Below are 18,113 nucleotides of genomic sequence, written 5' to 3'. Positions count from 1 at the left end.
CCACTCGCCCTCCCACTACCTACTCTCTCTCTCTCACTCTCTCTCCCATCCCCTACTTTCTCTCTTGCTCTCCCTATCCCTCTCCCTCTCCCATTGCCTACTCTCTCTCTCTCTCACTCACTCTCCCTCTCCCACTCCCTCTCCCACTGCCTACTCTCTCTCTCTCTCTTTCCCATCCCCTAATCTCTCTCTCTCTCTCACTATCACTCTCTCCCTCTCCACTCTCTCTCCCATCCCCTACTCTCTATCTCCCACCCCATTCTCTCTCTTTGCCACCGCCTACTCTCTCACACTCTCTCCCATCCCCTACTCTCTCTCGTACACACACTCCCATCCCCCCTCTCTCTCACTCCCTCTCCCACTACCTACTCTCTCTCCCATCCCCTACTCTCTCTCTTTCACACACACACTCTCATCCCCCTCTCTCTTTCCTCTCCCATCCCCGACTCTCTCACTCACACACTCTCATCCTCCTCTCTCTCTCTCTCTCTCTCTCTCTCTCTCTCTCTCTCTCTCTCCCACTCCCTCTTCCACTACCTACTCTCTTGCACTCTCTCTCTCATTGTATACTCTCTCTCTGCCACCCCCTACTCTCTCTCTCTCATAGTCTCACACTCTCTCCCATCTCCTATTCTCTCTCTTACACACACTCCCATCCCCACTCTCTCTCCCACTCCCTCTTCCATCGCCTACTCTCTCTCTCTCCCATCCCCTACTCTCTCTCTCTCTCTCACACACACACACACACTCTAATCCTTCTCTCTCTCTCTCTCTCACACACACACTCTAAACCTTCTCTCTCTCTCTCTCTCTCTCTCTCTCTCTCTCTCTCTCTCTCTCTCTCTCTCCCACTCCCTCTCCCACTACCTACTCTCTCTCTCTGTCACCCCCTACTCTCTCTCTCACAGTCTTACACTCTCTCCCATCCCATATTCTCTCTCTTACACACACTCCCATCCCCCTCTCTCTCTTTTATCCCCTACTCTCTCTCTCCCCCCTCTCTCATCCCCTACTCTCTCTCTTTTATAGACACACACTCCCATCCCCCATCTCCTACTATCTAGATCTTTCACACACACTCGTATCCCCCCCTCTCTCTCTCTCTCTTTCTCTCCTCCTTCGACTCCCTCTCCCACCACCTACTCCCTCTCCCATCCCCTACTCTCTCTCTTTCACAGATAGACACTCCCATACCCCCTCTATCTCCTCTCTCATCCCCTACTCTCTAGATCTCACACACACTCCATCCCCCCCTCTCTCTCCCTCTCCCACCACCTACTCTCTCTCCCTCTCTCTCCCTCTCTACTCTCTCTCTCCCATCCCCTACTCTCTCTACCACCCCTACTCTCTCTCACACTCTAACACTCTCTCCCATCCCTTACTCTCTCTTACACACACTCCCATCCCCCCCTCTCTCTCCCTCTCCCACTCTCTCTCCCACCACCTACTCTCTCTCTCCCATCCCCTACTCTCTCTCTTTCACACACACATGCACACACTCCCATACCCCCCCTCTCTCTCTCCCCATCCCCTAATCTCTCTCTCTCTCTCTCTCACACACACACACTCCCATCCTCCTCTCTCTCCCATCCCCTACTCTCTCTCTCTCTCTCTCTCTCTCTCTCTCTCCTCTCTCTCTCTCTCTCTCTGCCACCCCCTACTCTCTCTCTATCTCACACACTCACACTATCTCTCATCCCCTGCTCTCTCTCTTACACACACTCCCATCCCCCTCTCTCTCCCTCCCTCTCCCTCTCCCTCTCCCATTGCCTACTCTCTCTCTCACACACTCTCTCCCATCCCCTACTCTCTCTCTCTCCCCTCTCTCCCACCACCTACTCTCTCTCTCTCTCTCTCTCTCTCTCTCTCTCTCTCTCTCTCTCTCACTTGCTCTTGCTCTGCCATTTAGGTCTTAATAGTACATGTGCATTAAAGTGCATACACACTAAAGCGCGTATGCACTATTATGACTAGAACTCAAAAAACCTTTAAATAGTGTGCATGCACTATTTAAAGCTTTGCATTCTACCAAGCCTAAGGCTTGGTTTTGCCTTAGGGATCCAACCCAAAGGTTTGGAGTCTCTAAACTGGTCTGAGATGTGTTTTGCTACAAACATACAAAAAATGATTGATTTTTCTTATGTGCTCTCCTTCAAGTTTCCTCATGGTTGAGCATCAATAAAATTAGGTTACATGACATTGTAGGTCTCTATGTTAGCTATATAACTACATAATTTATTTTTTATTTGAACTATTTCAAGCTTTTCAACTATAATTTCTTTTGAATGTATGTCCATTTTTTGTCAAAAACCAACATGTACTAATTGGGTTGTAGATTTTAGCTTGTTCATTGAATTTCACAAGAACTTAGTTTTTTAGAAACTAGACTCCATTCTACACACTTTGAAAAAAAGAAGTTTTGATTTTAGATTAGTTTTCAATCATTTCTAGTGGGAGCACATAGATATTTCACATTTTTGGGATGTGTCCAATTAAAAAATTCATTAAAAAAAATACACATTATAAAATTACCCAAAAAATATGGGATAAACTACAAAATGTTAGGTAACTTTTGACCATAGCAATTAAAGAATTTCAAAAATAAAGTTAAAATTTTAGGGGGGCCACACTTTGTACTATGGTATGTTTTTTCTGAATAAATAGTACCACTTTCTATGACCCCCTTATTTGAGGACCTAAAACTAAACCATTTTGAAAAAAAATTAGTAGTTTAGAAACTAGATTCAAAGGACTACTACTTTTGTTTTTGCCATATCTAAATTTTTTTGAACGTAATTATCTTCAAATTCTTGGTGAAGTTCAGAAATTGTTAATTTCAGAAAAAAGGTGTCCACTTATACCCCCTTTTGGCACCACAACTTGGTGCACTTACCCTGCTATTTATTTATTTAGTCTACAGATACTTATGTTTTTTTATTGCACTTCAAAATATTTTCTTAAACTATATCTTAGAAATTTTTGTATTAAACTGAGATTCTAAGTTTCTAAATTTTTTTTTTCATTATTCTGATTGGTTGCCAACATTTTTCTACATGCTTTGAAGTTATCCTATACTCTAATGATTAATTAACCTAATTGTTGTGTTGTCTACTTCTCCATTGTAGATAATTATAATGTTGCCACTTATTAGCTTGACATGTAATTAATCTAATTGTTGTGTTGTCTACTTCTCCATTGCATATAATTGTAATGTTGCCATGTATAAGCTTGACGTGTATCCATCTGAAGCAAATACTTTTATCACTAATTTTATTAGAGACTTCGGAATTGAAGGAAACATTTTTATCACTAATTTTCATCAATGTACGAATGTTTTGGATAATGTTTGTTGGAGGAAAGTTGATATCACAATGCATTTTCTTCATCCTTTGGATGGCATTAGGAGCAACAAGATAATAACCCAAAGAAGTACATTGCTTGATTCTCATAGAGTTTGATACTCCCAATAAATTTGGCTTCCTCAAATGGTTAGATAAACAATGTCCCTTAGTTTACTTTCTAGCATTTATAAGGGGGCATTTTTAAGGAGAAAATTACATATTTCGTGCTCTATCAATACAAATCTAAGGACCTTTCTTTTCTAAAAACATATATTCTTAGATTTTACCTTAAGAGTTTTAAGAATCAAATTTGCCTCCTTAGGTACAAATTCTTTCTCACCCATCTACATAATGTTTCATTTCTCATCAAGGACAAATTATACACTAGAGAGCATATTTCATGGATTTTCCATGAGTAGTTTATCCTTCTTTGCAAAATAGTTAAAAGGTAGAGGTGTAGCATGTTAAGTTTTCAATATTGTTATCCTTCTTGATCTTCTTAAAATTGTATTGCAGTGATATATTTAGGCTTTTTGTGCTCTAGGTCTTATTTTTTTATCAAATCCATTTGATTGACACTTGTAATTAATTTTATCTAATGTAGTCATTTTTGATAATTTGTTTTATGTTGAATTATAGAATTTTTTTAATGTAATTTTTGTTAAAAATGGGAAATTTGTAGAGAGAATTTCTTGAAATTACAGTATATTTTTTATTGATTTTTTCTCTAGACATAGTTTTAACTTAAAAAAAATCTTAATTAATAGGAAGTCGACAAACTTTTATATAAAAAATCTTAAGAAATAGGAAATCTGAAAAACTTTTATAAAATTGATAGAGATTTCCAATTCTCCAAATATAGATTTGTTGGTATAATTTTATTTTTAGGTTTCTATTACTTAAAATATTAGGTAATAGAAGCTATTCTTTATTTTTTAGATTTTTTATATATTCTTCATTTAAATTATTGTTAAGAGTCAAGGACTAAGGAGCATCCATGCTACTAGTTAGATTTTTTATATATTCTTCATTTAAATTATTGTTAAGAGTCAAGGACTAAGCAGCATCCATGCTACTAGATTTTTCATATATTCTTCATTTAAATTATTGTTAAGAATCAAGGACTAAGGAGCATCCACACTACCAAATTTGCCTAGGGCACGATCTTAGCCTCATCCCTTATGATGTCTTGAACCTTGCACTTAGCAAGATTTGATCCCTGGTGGGCTCTTTGTGAGCCATTCAACTTCACCAATAGACCAAGGGCCTCAACAACTACTATTATCACCAAAATTTGCACCCTCAAGATAAGCACCTAAATACTTAGAAATTCTGGTGAAACATGGGAACAATCACGAATTTTGTGGGTAAACTATGTAGGTGACTGAACTTTCAAATTCTAGGCTGGTTCCTATATGATACTATGATATTTCACTTATGCTATGAACTTATGAGAAAAAGGGAGAGAAAAGCATGAAAAAAAAAAAAACTATTTTAACTAGAAAGGTGATACACCAAAGACAATAATGAAGGATTTTGATGTTTAAGAACACAATGAAATGACATGTAGTTGAAAATACTACTCTGATGAAAAATTTCTGAATAAAAGTGTTTCAGAAGAGGGCTTTAATGAGTAATATCAAAAAAGAGATAGACCATAATCAATATAATTTCATTAAAATGCACCACGTATGACCTATGCATAAAGGTTTTACTGACACATATAGGTGCGAAAATGAGACATAAACTTTAAAGGCTCTTGATAGAACACATAAAATTAACATCAAATCACTAGTATTGCATGCAAAAATGAGTCCCAAAGTAGATCTAGCCAATTGTATTATACCTTCAGAGGTCAAAAAACATCAACTTCAGAGATACATTTCAAAAAAAAGAGTATACAAAGGATAGTAAAAAGTCACAATAGTCTCTTCCCCTTTCAGAACTGCCTCCCCTCCGGATCATAGTTTTAGAAAACTTAAATAGCAAACTCCTGGTCGAAATCAGGAAAAAAGGCTACAAAAAGGGAGTCAAACTATCAAAAGATGACTCATTGCTTTAAAAAATGAACTAAGTCATAACAAAACCTATGACTCACCTTTAACTGCCCTTAAAAAACTCAAAACGTCAACACATGGCTTCAAAATGCTAGGACAAGATCAAAATTCGACCCACAGTCCTGAAATGACTCAAAAAGCCTTAAGTATGACTTTAAATGATGTTGCTAAGTCTTTGAAAAAATAACCTCTAAGACTTAGTCTAAAAGACACATGTCACACTGACTTATTAATCATAAGACTAACTCAAAATCCCCTTTTCTCTTCTAAATCCGAAAATGGATTTATTTGAATTAAATTTGCTTAATTTAATAACAATCAATTGATTTATAATACTATCAATTGATTGCTATTAATTACATTTCATTTGCAAATTTTAATAAAAATTCCACCTATTGATAAAAGTTAAATAATATAATAATATACTTAAAGTAATACATTATTATACTATTTAAATGTTACATAAAACAAAAAGGCTTATGTAAATTCAAAATATCAAAAAGTGATATCGATACATCTTCCTGCGGATTTGAAAAGGAAAACAAAAAAAGTTAAATGTGAATGCATTAACCTAAAACAAAGCAAAAATCTCCTCATTCTTCATTCGAAAGCTCTAGAGGGAGACTCAACAGCTGATAAGGGGAGTTTGAAACCCTAGAAAAATGCCATGAAAAAAATTTCTTTGCCACCATTGCTGGGTCAAACTCGCTGTCATGGCACTTGGAAAATGCTTTGCTGTGTGAGGCCACCATATTTGAAGTCGTTCTTGGTGATTTTTTTCTGCTATTTGATCATGTCGAGCCGATTTTTTCAGGTAAACTTTCATTCCGATTTAGCATGTTCTACTTTATAAGAGAAACATTTGTTCTTCTTGCCCCTTTTGTGCTAAAATGGAAATACGTCTTTTTTAGTGCATGAGTATTGTAAATAAAATGTGGGCATTTTCAAAAGGGTTTGCTGTTATGATTTTCTCCTCTTTTGCTAAGTATTTACTCTCATTTTGAAGGGCACATTTTCCTGCCTTTCCTTTTTGGAAAACTGTCGCACTTGACCATATATTGCAGGTATGTGTTTTAGAAGCAAAAGAAAAACATTTTGCTCCCTAGTGCTGGAAGCACGTTTTTATGAGCAAATTTCATCATTGATGGGGACACAACCCAAGAACAGAATGGACACAATAGAAAAGGGAAATTGTATTAACTAAAAAATAAGGTAGTACATTCTGTACAGAGAAAATAAACTTCAAAACATGCCCTAAGGGCTTACAATAGCATAAATGTGGAGATAATTTCTCCTTTCAGTACCTCCTCTCAAACTCCACTCCAAACTGCCTTTTACAATGCCAGAAATCTCCTTAAATAGACCTCGGAGGGTTAAGGACTAGGAGCACATTCTAGAAAGTGCTAGTAGGCATCCACTGACCAAATAGAAGGTTCCAGAAGCTGTGTTAGAAGTCTGTGCAAATCTAGAAGAATCTAGAAATGGTAATCGAACTTTCGGGAGGCATAACTTTTGAACCGTAGCTCCGATTGACGAACCTTTTACATTTTCAGAAAGCTCTCGAAGCACTCTATAGCCCTATGGACCAGCTTTTCTCGTCTCCCATTTTTTGGCCCTTTTTGAGGTCATTTAATGCCCCTAACCTGACTTTGAAGCATTCTTAGAAGGTCTCCAAAACTCGAAAAACTGCAATAACTTTCAAACCGTGGGGCCTTTTGACTTGATTCTTTTTTTGGAATGCTCTAAATTACAATTACATTCATCTAGCTAGTTCACACCTTTTGGTTCACCAAAATGATGGCCCAATTACATGCTCCTATTTTTTTGGTATTTTCTAGCACACTGATAGTGGAACTGTGAGAGTTGGAACCTTTATTTGACACAAATGGGTGTCCAAAAATGAAAACACATGAAAAAAAAACTAAGTCTAAGTATATATTTTTTTGGTGACACAGGATTGCCCTTATACCTCTAGATGCTCCTGCATCAAACACTCAGGGTAGATTGAAAAGTGACCCTGTCACTTTATGATTGGTAGAGGAAATCCCAAATGGGAAACCTTAGCTGCTGAAATCCAAGTTGAGTCCTCGATCGGTCGTCCTTTCCATTTGACCAAATACTCTTCATACTGCCTGTTTCTGGTACTCCTACCCACACGATGATCTAGACTGTCTTCTATCTCCTCCTTCTTAGAAGCAGGAATTGGACATGGCTCTAACACCAGCTCCTCATCTGCACCATCATCATGATACTCTGTTAAATCTACAATGTTGAAAATGGGAGAAATGTGAATACCATCTGGCAGCTTCACCTCATATGCATTTCCTAAGTCATGTTTCTTCAAAATTTTGTAGGGGCCAATTTTTTTCATTTTCAACTTGTTGTAAGTACCGGCTAGAAATATTTCTTTTCGTAAGTGCACCATGACTAAATCTCCTACTTGGAATTCCTTATGTCTTCTCCTTTGATCAGCCCTAGCTTTATACTCTTGATTCATCTTCATAATGTGTGCTTGAACCTCCTCATGTAGACGCTTGATATGTTCAGCAAATTCCTTAGCTTCAACACTTGTCCTCTCCCCTTGTTCTATCTTCCTCAACTATGGTGTAGTCCTTGGGCTATTCCCATATACAATTTGGAATGGTAATTTTCTAGTACTCCTATTTATAGAGTTATTGTAAGCAAACTCTGCTTGTGGTAGAATCAAATCCCATCCCTTGGGCTTATCCCCAATTAAACATCTCAGCAAATTGCCCAAACTTCTGTTTACCACTTCTGTTTGGCCGTCAGTTTGTGGGTGATGCGTGGAACTGAATTTCAATTATGTTCTCAACTTTTTCCACAATGTCCTCCAGAAATACCCCACAAATTTAGTATCTCTATCAGAAACTATACTCCTTGGAAGACCATGTAGTCTTACCACCTCTTTGAAAAACAAGTCTGCAATATGGATAACATCATGAGTTTTGTGGCATGGAATGAAATGTGCCATTTTGGAGAACCTATCAACCACCACGAATACTGAGTCATTACCCCTTTGTGTCCTTGGAAATCCAAGAACAAAATCCATACTTATGTCCTCCCATGGCCTTGATGGAACAGGCAATGGCTGATATAGGCCAGTATTGTGACTAAACCCCTTGGCAACTTGACAAACCTGGCAACTCTGTACAAAATTCTTCACATCCTGTGAAATTTGAGGCCAAAAATAATGTTCTCTAAGAATGGCAATGGTCTTATCTCGACCAAAATGTCCTGCCATCCCTCCACTGTGTTTCTCCTTAATCAGATTTTCCCTCATGGAACTCCTTGGAATGCACAATTGACTACCCTTGAACAACATGCCTTCTTGAATCAAATAGTCTAACCACTTGGTTCTATCTATAGCAATAGCTTCTTTACAACTTTCCATGCTTCAGCAAAATCAGGATCCTCGGGGTACAAATTCTTGAGTTCATCAAACCCAACTACTTCAACCTGCATTACTATAAGCAACAACTGTCTCCTACTTAGTGCATCTGCAACCCTGTTAGATTTTCCACTTCTATGCTTCAACACAAATGTATAACTCTGCAAGAAGTCTACCCACTTCATATGCCTCTGATTCAATTTACCTTGGCTATTTAGGTACTATAATGCCTGATGATCAGTATACAAAACAAATTCCTTTGGCAATAAATAATGCCTCCATTTCTTTAAGGCCTGAACTATTGCATAAACTCTTGATCATAAACAGAATATTTCTTCTTTGCATCATTCAATTTTTCACTAAAATATGCAATAGGCTTACCTTCTTGGCTTAATACAACCCCAATAGCACTGCCACTGGCATCACAATCCTCTTGGAACACTTTTCTAAAATCTGGAAGTACCAACACAGGTTGTTCTATCACCTTCTTCTTCAGCAATTCAAAACTTCTCACAGCTGCTATAGTCCATTTGAACTCTTTTCTATCCCCTCTTATTGTATCAGTTAGGGGTGCACATATGCCACTGAAATTCTTAATAAACTTCCTGTAAAAACTAACCAGACCATGAAATGATCTTACCTCAGTATCAGACCTTGGAGTAGACCATTCCAAGATGGCTTTTACCTTCTTTGGATCCATTTTGAGACCTTCAGGTGATATAACAAACCCCAAATAGACTAACTCCCTTTTTGCAAAGATACACTTCTTCAGATTAATTAACAATTTCTCTTCCCTTAGCTTTTCAAGGACACTACAAATATGCAATAAATGTTCTTCCAAAGTCTTGCTGAAAATTAAAATATCATCCAAATAGACAATAAATTTTTTTCCCAAAAACTTCTTAAGTACCTCATTCATGAGCCACATGAAGGTGCTTGGGGTGTTCGTCAATCCAAAGGGCATGACTAACCACTCATAAAGACCCTCCTTGGTCTTGAAGGCTATTTTCCACTCATCTCCTTCTCGAATCCGTATCTAATGATAGCCACTCTTCAGATCTATCTTTGTGAAGTACTGAGCTCCACTCAAGCAGTCCATAAGATCATCCATCCTTGGCAAAGGAAATCGATACTTGATGGTTATACTATTTATAGCTCGAGAATCTGTACACATCCTCCACTCTCCATCCTTCTTTGGTGCGAGTACTGCAGGTACTGCACATGGACTCAGGCTCTCTTGAATCAAGCCCTTCCTCAATAGCTCCTGAACCTGTCTATTTAGCTCCTCTGTTTCAGTAGGAGTCATCCTGTGAGTAGCCTTGTTAGGTAAACCGGCTCCTAGAATCAGATCTATCTAATGACTGATTTGCCTTACTGGTGGCAATCCATTTGGAACATTATCAGAGACAATATCTCCAAACTCCCCTAGTAAATCTGAAACTTCAAGTGGTATTTCACTACTACCTTCTTTATCTTTCCTAGGAATCAAAGCATAGCACATATGTTGATGTTTCATGCCATCTAAAAACTTCCTTTCATCAACAAGACAAATCCTAGCACTGCTACATACCTTTTCACCTTCCTTTTTCATGGGCTTCAATTTGTGGCGAACTCCATCCTTTGTCAGAGAGTATGTGTTTGCATGTCCATCATGTACTGCATGTCTATCAAACTGCCATGGTCTACCCAACAATAGATGGCAAACATCCATCGAAATAACATCACAGAGAACTTCGTCATGGTAACTCCCAATTTTGAATTTCACTAAACATTGTTCACTTACTAGGACCTTATGATCATCTTTTACCCAAGCAATTCGATAGGGCTGGGGATGTTTCTCCCTCTTGAGCTTCAGCTTAAAGACCATCTCTTCTGATACCAAGTTATCAGTGCTACCACCATCAATGATCACGTCACAACATTTATCCTCACACTTGCATCTGGTACGAAAAAAACTCCTCCGTTGTCCTGGTTCAATCTCACCACTTAGTAGGACTCTTTCATTTACCAAGGTCTCTCCTCTTTTTGCATCCTTTGAATGTGATGATTGTGCATCCTCATCCACATGAGCAACCCTAGCTTGGCCCTCAGCTCTCCTATCTGTCCTTCCTTCTCATTAAGGGCATTCAAAGGCATGATGACCTTCTTCATTGCAATGGAAATAGGTACCACAGAAGCCTCCTCTTCCTTGTCCACGTCCTCTACCTCTTCCTCTCTGATTTCCAAAGTCTTGATCATGGGAGCGGTTGAAACCCTCATTCCTCTGGTTCCTGCTAGTACCCACATCTTCATTTTTCTTTTGGGTTTCATTGCGGCCTCCAGATGATCTACCGCTTCCCCTTCCTCCTTGACCACATCCTCTTTGTCTTCCTTCAAACCTTTTATTCAGCTTCTCTTCAACTCGTAGGGAAAACTGGTATGCCTCTTCAATGTTGGTCATTCTTACCAGACTTAATTCCTCCTGGATGCTAGGTCGCAACCCACTAATATAACGAGCAACCTTCTCCTTATTTGCTTCTGCATGCCCCGCTCTAATCAAGAGTCAATAAAATTCCTCTGTATATTCTTGGACTGATCTTCCTGCTTGCTTTAACCCTTGCATCTTCTTAAACAAATCAAGCTCGTAGTCCACAGGAATGAACTGCTTCTTCAATTTGTCCACCATGCGATCCCATCTTGTGATCTTCTCCTTTCCTCTTCTATTTCTTTCTAATTGAACCTCTTGCCACTAGATTTTGGCATGGCCTTTCAGTTTGGCCTTTGCAAACTTAACCCTATCTAGGTCCTTGATATCCTCATACTCAAAGTATTCTTCCAGTTCATTGATCCAATCGATCAACTCATCTGGTTTCAGATTTCCTAAAAATACACCCACTTCAATTGTGGGTCTTTTCCAAAACTTAGTAATGGCCCTAAAAAGCATTTCCTCTGCATGATTCAGAACTTCCCCGTCAAATTACCCTTTTGGTCCAATTTCGTCTTCTTCATTGTCATCTTCACTTTCATCACCAGTGGCCACAATTGTTCCTCTACGGAGTTCCTCTTGCAATGCGTGTACCTGCCTTTGGAGGGCTCTAATCTCCTCAGGATTAATAGCTCTAGCCCTTCCACCACGCTCTCTTCGTGGAGGCATCTTTTTAACTCAAACTCACAACCACACAGTCCTGGTGCAAACTGCCTCACAGTCGGCGCTCTGTCTACACACTCAGAAAAACTAGCTTTGATACCACTTGATGGGGACACAACCCAAGAACAGAATGGACACAACAGAAAAGGGAAATTGTATTAACTAAAAAATAACCTAGTACATTCAGTACAAAGAAAATAAACTTCAAAACATGCCCTAAGGGCTTACAATAGCATAAATGTGGAGATAATTTCTCCTTTCAGTACCTCCTCTCAAACTCCACTCCGAACTGTCTTTTACAATGCCAAAAATCTCCTTAAATAGACCTCGAAGGGTTAAGGACTAGGAGTACATTCTAGACAGTGCTAGCAGGCATCCACCGACCAAATAGAAGGTTCCAGAAGCTGCGTTAGAAGTTGGTGCAAATCTAGAAGAATCCAGAAACGGTAACCGAACTTTCGGGAGGCATAACTTTTGAACCGTAGCTCCGATTAACGAACCATTTACATTTTCGGAAAGTTCTCAAAGTGCTCTATAGCCTTATGGACTAGCTTTTCTCATCCCCCATTTTTTGGCCCTTTTTGAGGTCATTTAATGCCCCTAACCTAACTTTGAAGCATTCTTAAGAGGTCTCCAAAACTCGAAAAACTGCAATAACTTTCAAATCGTGGGGCCTTTTGACCTGATTATTTTTCTGGAATGCTCTAAATTACAATTACATTCATCTGGCCAATTCACACCTTCTGGTTCACCAAAATGATGGCCCAATTACATGCTCCTATTTTTTCGAGATTTTCTAGCACACTGATAGTGGAATTGTGAGAGTTGGAACCTTTATTTGACCCAAATGGGTGTCCAAAAATGAAAACACATGAAATAGAAACTAAGTCTAAGTCTTTTTTTTTTGGTGACACTGGATTGCCCTTATACCTCTGGATGCTCCTGCATCAATCATATTGTTAGCACGATCTGTTGCTTTGATTTCATCATTTGAAGTGATTTTCACTGCTGTTATGATAAGGGTTTTGCTTTAACTGGTTATTATCACCTCTACATGGAAAATATGCACCCATTAATACCGCTGTAACAAAATTTTGGGCATATTTGATCAGCGACTTGCTCAGGCACCATTTGTTATGCTGATTGTAGGACATTTTCAGTTGTAGTTTGATTCACAATTTGTTCCGATGGTTTTCTTGAGGAAATAAAAAAAATCTGAACTGACCTCTTTTGTTATATCACAAAGATACTAATTCTCTCCAAACCTTTTACCATGCTTTCAGATTCTTAACTTTTATCAATAAAGGTTTTTATTTCTCTACTTCTGGAAGAGCCTTTGTCTGCATCTCAGAAAAGAAAATGAGATTGATGTCATGAATATCATTATATCTGCATCGTCAGTTATAACTTGTATATTAGTCATGAACGTGCTTGCTAATTTCATGCAGAATTGTAGTTGCTCCTTCTATTTGAAGTATTGCATATTCTTCTTGTTAAATGCTTCTTCTTTTCATGTTGAAAACAGGATGTCTGTTTACTTTTTTTTTATGAAATTGATCTGCCATCACCAGCTGATTTCATATTTTGGGATCTCTTACGACTCCATGTTATGATCATATATTCCTTAAACTGTTATTTTTAAAAACATTGGATCAGTAGTGCCAAGAAACAAAACCTTTCTATTTTTTGATCAGTAAACACATTTTGTGATACATTTAAAATTGATTCTGTAGATATATTTTGTTGTCACCAGAATTTGCACTTAGATATCTTCCATTTTGAGCAATAGGATTCATCTGCCTAATCTTGAAGCATGATCTCCTCGCTGTACTTATTTCCAATTTTATGTGTTATCTTTCTCTTGATTTTTCTGTTTTAACACTCTTTTCTTTTCCTGATGTTTAGAATAGTATCTTATGAGGTTCGAGCACGAGCTCGTGACACTCACAAAATACTTCTCTGTGATTTGCATCTGAAAGCTTAGAATACACTTGTTATTTTTTGTATGTATTCAAAAATAAGAGGAATATGACATGTGCCAGAAATGTGGCTGTAGATAACTAGTCATTGCTTGGATCATAAAGATCTAACACCATCTTCTTGTAGGGGAACGAGGAAATAGGAGCTTACTAGATCGAGAGCTGGACTATGGGTGACAATGCAACAATGGAAACCTAACCAGTCAAGGTCTGAAAGGCAATGACTGGTTATCTCTGATCTTCTCCCATATGTTTTATTTTTCTTGTTCTTTAGTACATATGAAAGATAGCAACTGTATTCACGACTTGTGTGAAATACTTTGCCTTCAGCATTTCATTATTTTGCAAAATATCAATTGTATATTCAATAAATGAATGATACAAGGACATTTATATTCTTTTAAATATCAGATGAAATGTGCTTTTAGCAGAATAAAATTTCATGTCCGAATTTTAACATGTGTTAAAATTAAGTAACAACTACATTATTAGTTTTTAACCTCTAATTTGAATTCACTAAACCTTGTACCTTTCTACTTTCATAGAATATGAATTACATTCCATTTTAAAAGAAAAACTATGTGTTTTTATACATTCTTTATATAGGCTTCACTATTGATTTTTTTTTGTTTATTTTTTAAAGTATAATTTGATTATACATTTTAAAAATAAAAAAATTAAGTTAAAACTAATTTTATAAAATAGTTAAAATAAATTATATTGTTTAAATTTGTCAATTTTTATTTAAAAATAAAATTTCAATTTTTAAATATATTTTAATTATATTTGATAAAATTTGAATAATTAACAAGAATATTTTTTTATATTATGTCGATAATATTTAATATTTTTAAATTTGAATACTTTCTCCCTTTTCACTCACTACTTCCACTTTGAAAGAAATTCTTAAATTTGATTATTTCGTGTATGTTAACCATTCTTCCAACAATCTAAACACCCTAACTTCAAATGAAATCTTGGCCACAAAATTGAAATTGATAATAAGGAAAGAAATATAACAGTTTGTTCAATGCTTTTACAACACCATTTCTTGAATTTCTCCTTGTATAGTCTCCATGACCTATGTGTCTCAAATTTTTAAATAAATAATTTTAATTTTGTTTAATAAATAATTAAAATGTCTTCTGAATATAATGGAATGACTCATTTTGTATATGATAGGAATTTCCTGGAATTTGGTTGAATGCTCTTTTCACTTAGATTTATAGAAGGATTGTTTATTTCATAGAAAATAGATATTATTATAATCATAAATTTTATTTAATTCTTATATTGTAACTTTACTTTTAGTTAAAATATAAATATATTAAAAAATTATATAAACATATAATATTAAATTGACAAAGTTGTTAGAGTTAGTTATTAAATTTGGTATAAAAATATTCAGTCCTTTATATAAATTAAATTAAATTATAAAAATTAAATTATAATAGTTAAATTATAGGATTCATTTCATAAATTTGTTCATGTCCTAAAATAATTCTTATAACAAGAGCTCTTGAGAGCTTGAGTCCCTGCCTTTTGGTAGTGGTGAAAGATATTATAATTTGGAATAATAAAAATTAGAATAAAGAAAAAGAAAAAATGTCAATAACAACATTAATTATTTTGATTTTTGAATAATTTAATTCATGAGAAATTGATAGAATGAAAATATTATCATAATTATAAATTGTCTTCCATTTTTTAATAGATATTTTTTTTCTTTAATATAAATTAAAAGTAGACATTTGATATGTATAATTTAACGGATATCATTTTAATTACAAAGAAATAAAAAATGAATTATATATTTCAAATAATTTGACATTATGTGAGGAAATAATTACATTTCAATTGTTTTTTCAAAATAATAATTTAATTTAATATATAAAATAAGTTTAATTATCTTGATTTCTTTATAACAATTAGATTTATTTGAATAAACAACATATACATATGTGTGCATATACATATACATATATATGCACACACACACACACACGTGTGTGTGTGTGTGTGTGTGTGTGTGTGTGTACATATATGTATATATATTTGTGTATGTGTATGTATACACACACACACACACACACACACATATATGTATATATACACAATAATAATTTTTAAATATACTAAAATTTTAAATTCAAATTTATAAAATTAAATTCATATTTTATATAAAATTCTAATATCATATTTTTGAAACGTTATTATAACTATGTGACTTCACTAGTTCATATCATTTACCCTTCCCAAAAAAATTAGATAGCCCCCTAACATAGACTTTTTAAAATTTAAAAGTTTTACAAAAATTTAAAAATGCAAACGACAGAGAATAAATTAAGTTAATTGAAGATACAAAGAACATGTGTAAAGATGCAAAATAGATTTGAAAAATAAAATACAATATGAAAGCCACCTCATAGTAAAAAAATACAATGTTTGATGAATTTAGGATTCGTGGCAGATGGGGATTGGAGCCCTTGGCCGACTGGGATTTTTTCAGGAATTGTTATCCGATTGGGGTACGCTTGTGGAGGTGCCTACGATGTATGGGCTTGACGTGGCAGGAGCAGACCTCCCTTGAACCCGTGCCCAAGTCTTTTCAACGATGCTGTGCAGTTGACGAAGGCGGGATAGCCCTTTTTTCATTTTTTCCTGTTTGAAAATTTCATTTTTCACCCGAGAAATTGGTTTACGTCCAATCGCATTTTAAAAATTAAATCTGTTAAATGAATTAAATAATATTATGCCTGAAACCTTACTGAGAAACTATATATTATGCGATCGAAAATTAATGTGTCGGAGATTGGGGGTCAAGTGGGAACATTAGTTATAGGCAGAGACTAATAATTTCATATGAGTGAGATAATGATGTTCAAACTTTCTTTTAGCTCATTAGATTATCAAAATGCATAGCTTATAGCTCTTCATATCTTCCTCTACATTTATCTCTTTACCTCACCTTTTTTAAACCTTCCTATTTCTTTCATATCTCTTCGATTTCTCTATTATTCTCTTCTATCCATCTTTTTAAAATTTCACGAGTGTCAAAATGTATAGAAATTAAAAAAGAATTTCTACATCTATTCGATTTACCTAGTACACAATTGTCATAATAAATGGTACATTTTGGGAGCACATTGCCATTTTACCACATGACTATGGAAATGTGGTATTTTGTGTGGTTGACGGATTCCCTAGTCAACAAGAAGAAACACCTACAGTTCAGGAACTGCTATTTCACGTGGTTGGCGAAATCACAGCTCTTTCAAAGCAAATGCAATATCTCTTCAGTCTCTCTATTATTCTCTTCTATCCATCTTTTTAAATTTCACTGTCCAAATGTATAGAAATTAAAAAAGAATTTCTACATGTATTCGGTGTACTTATTGCACAATTGGCATAATAAATGGTACATTTGGGGATCACATTGCCATTTTTCCACACGACTATGAAATGTGGTATTTCGTGTGGGATTCGCTAGTCAACAAGAAGAAACACCTAGTTCAGGAACTGGTATTTCATGTGGTTGGCGAAATCACAGCTCTTTCAAAGCAAATTGCAAACCGAGTTTCTAATGAGTGTCGAGATTCTGTTTTGGAGCAGATACACTGCATTCCTATCTTGGGTCAAAAGAAATGGTGGAGTATATTCCATCGAAGAAGATTTCGTTGGGAGATCAGAAGTATCATGTATTTCTAAGTTTCCGAGGCAGTGATACAAGGCAAAAACTGGTGAATCGCTGAGTGCTGCAGGCGTTCATGTTTTTCTAGACAGCGAACGATTAAGGAAAGGGGATAACATTGATAGGAGCCTGAGGCAGGCAATTGAGGACACATGTATTCACATTCCTATTTTCTCCACGAACTATGCCAATTCTCCATGGTGCCTCAAGGAAGTTACAGAGATGCGAAATTCCAAAGGGCTTATCATCCCCTTGTTTTATGACGTCGAACCTGCGGATGTCAGATATCCAGACACGCGCAAGTATGCCAGTGCTTTTGCGAGTCACTCTCAGAAAAAGAGATATCCGGTGGAGACCATTACTGAATGGAAAGAAGCTTTGTATTATGTCTCATCTTTATCAGGATGGTCTATGCACACAACATCAGGGTATTTTCTTTCCCTTTCAGCTTTATTTGCTTAGGGTTTGCTAAAGTTTTAATTTTGATCTCCTGCGTATGGTGAGTCTGC

The 18,113-nt window shown here is 36.2% G+C and overlaps 1 pseudogene across 1 annotated transcript in view; it reads left to right on the top strand.

Moving 5' to 3' along the window:
* Positions 1-17,355: 17,355 nt before the first annotated feature.
* Positions 17,356-18,113, top strand: part of LOC149560173 (uncharacterized) — a 115,113-nt pseudogene continuing 114,355 nt past the window's right edge. Inside the window, exon 1 of the transcript XR_016363661.1 lies at positions 17,356-18,032. The product of XR_016363661.1 is annotated as an uncharacterized LOC149560173 (transcript). The remainder of the gene's footprint in view (positions 18,033-18,113) is intronic.

Source organism: Cupressus sempervirens, chromosome 4 (genome assembly GCF_028749045.1).
Source record: "Cupressus sempervirens isolate cs-2001-9-10 chromosome 4, ASM2874904v1, whole genome shotgun sequence".
NCBI classification, from domain to species: Eukaryota; Viridiplantae; Streptophyta; class Pinopsida; order Cupressales; family Cupressaceae; genus Cupressus; species Cupressus sempervirens.
This window is presented reverse-complemented; position numbering and strand designations above follow the sequence as displayed.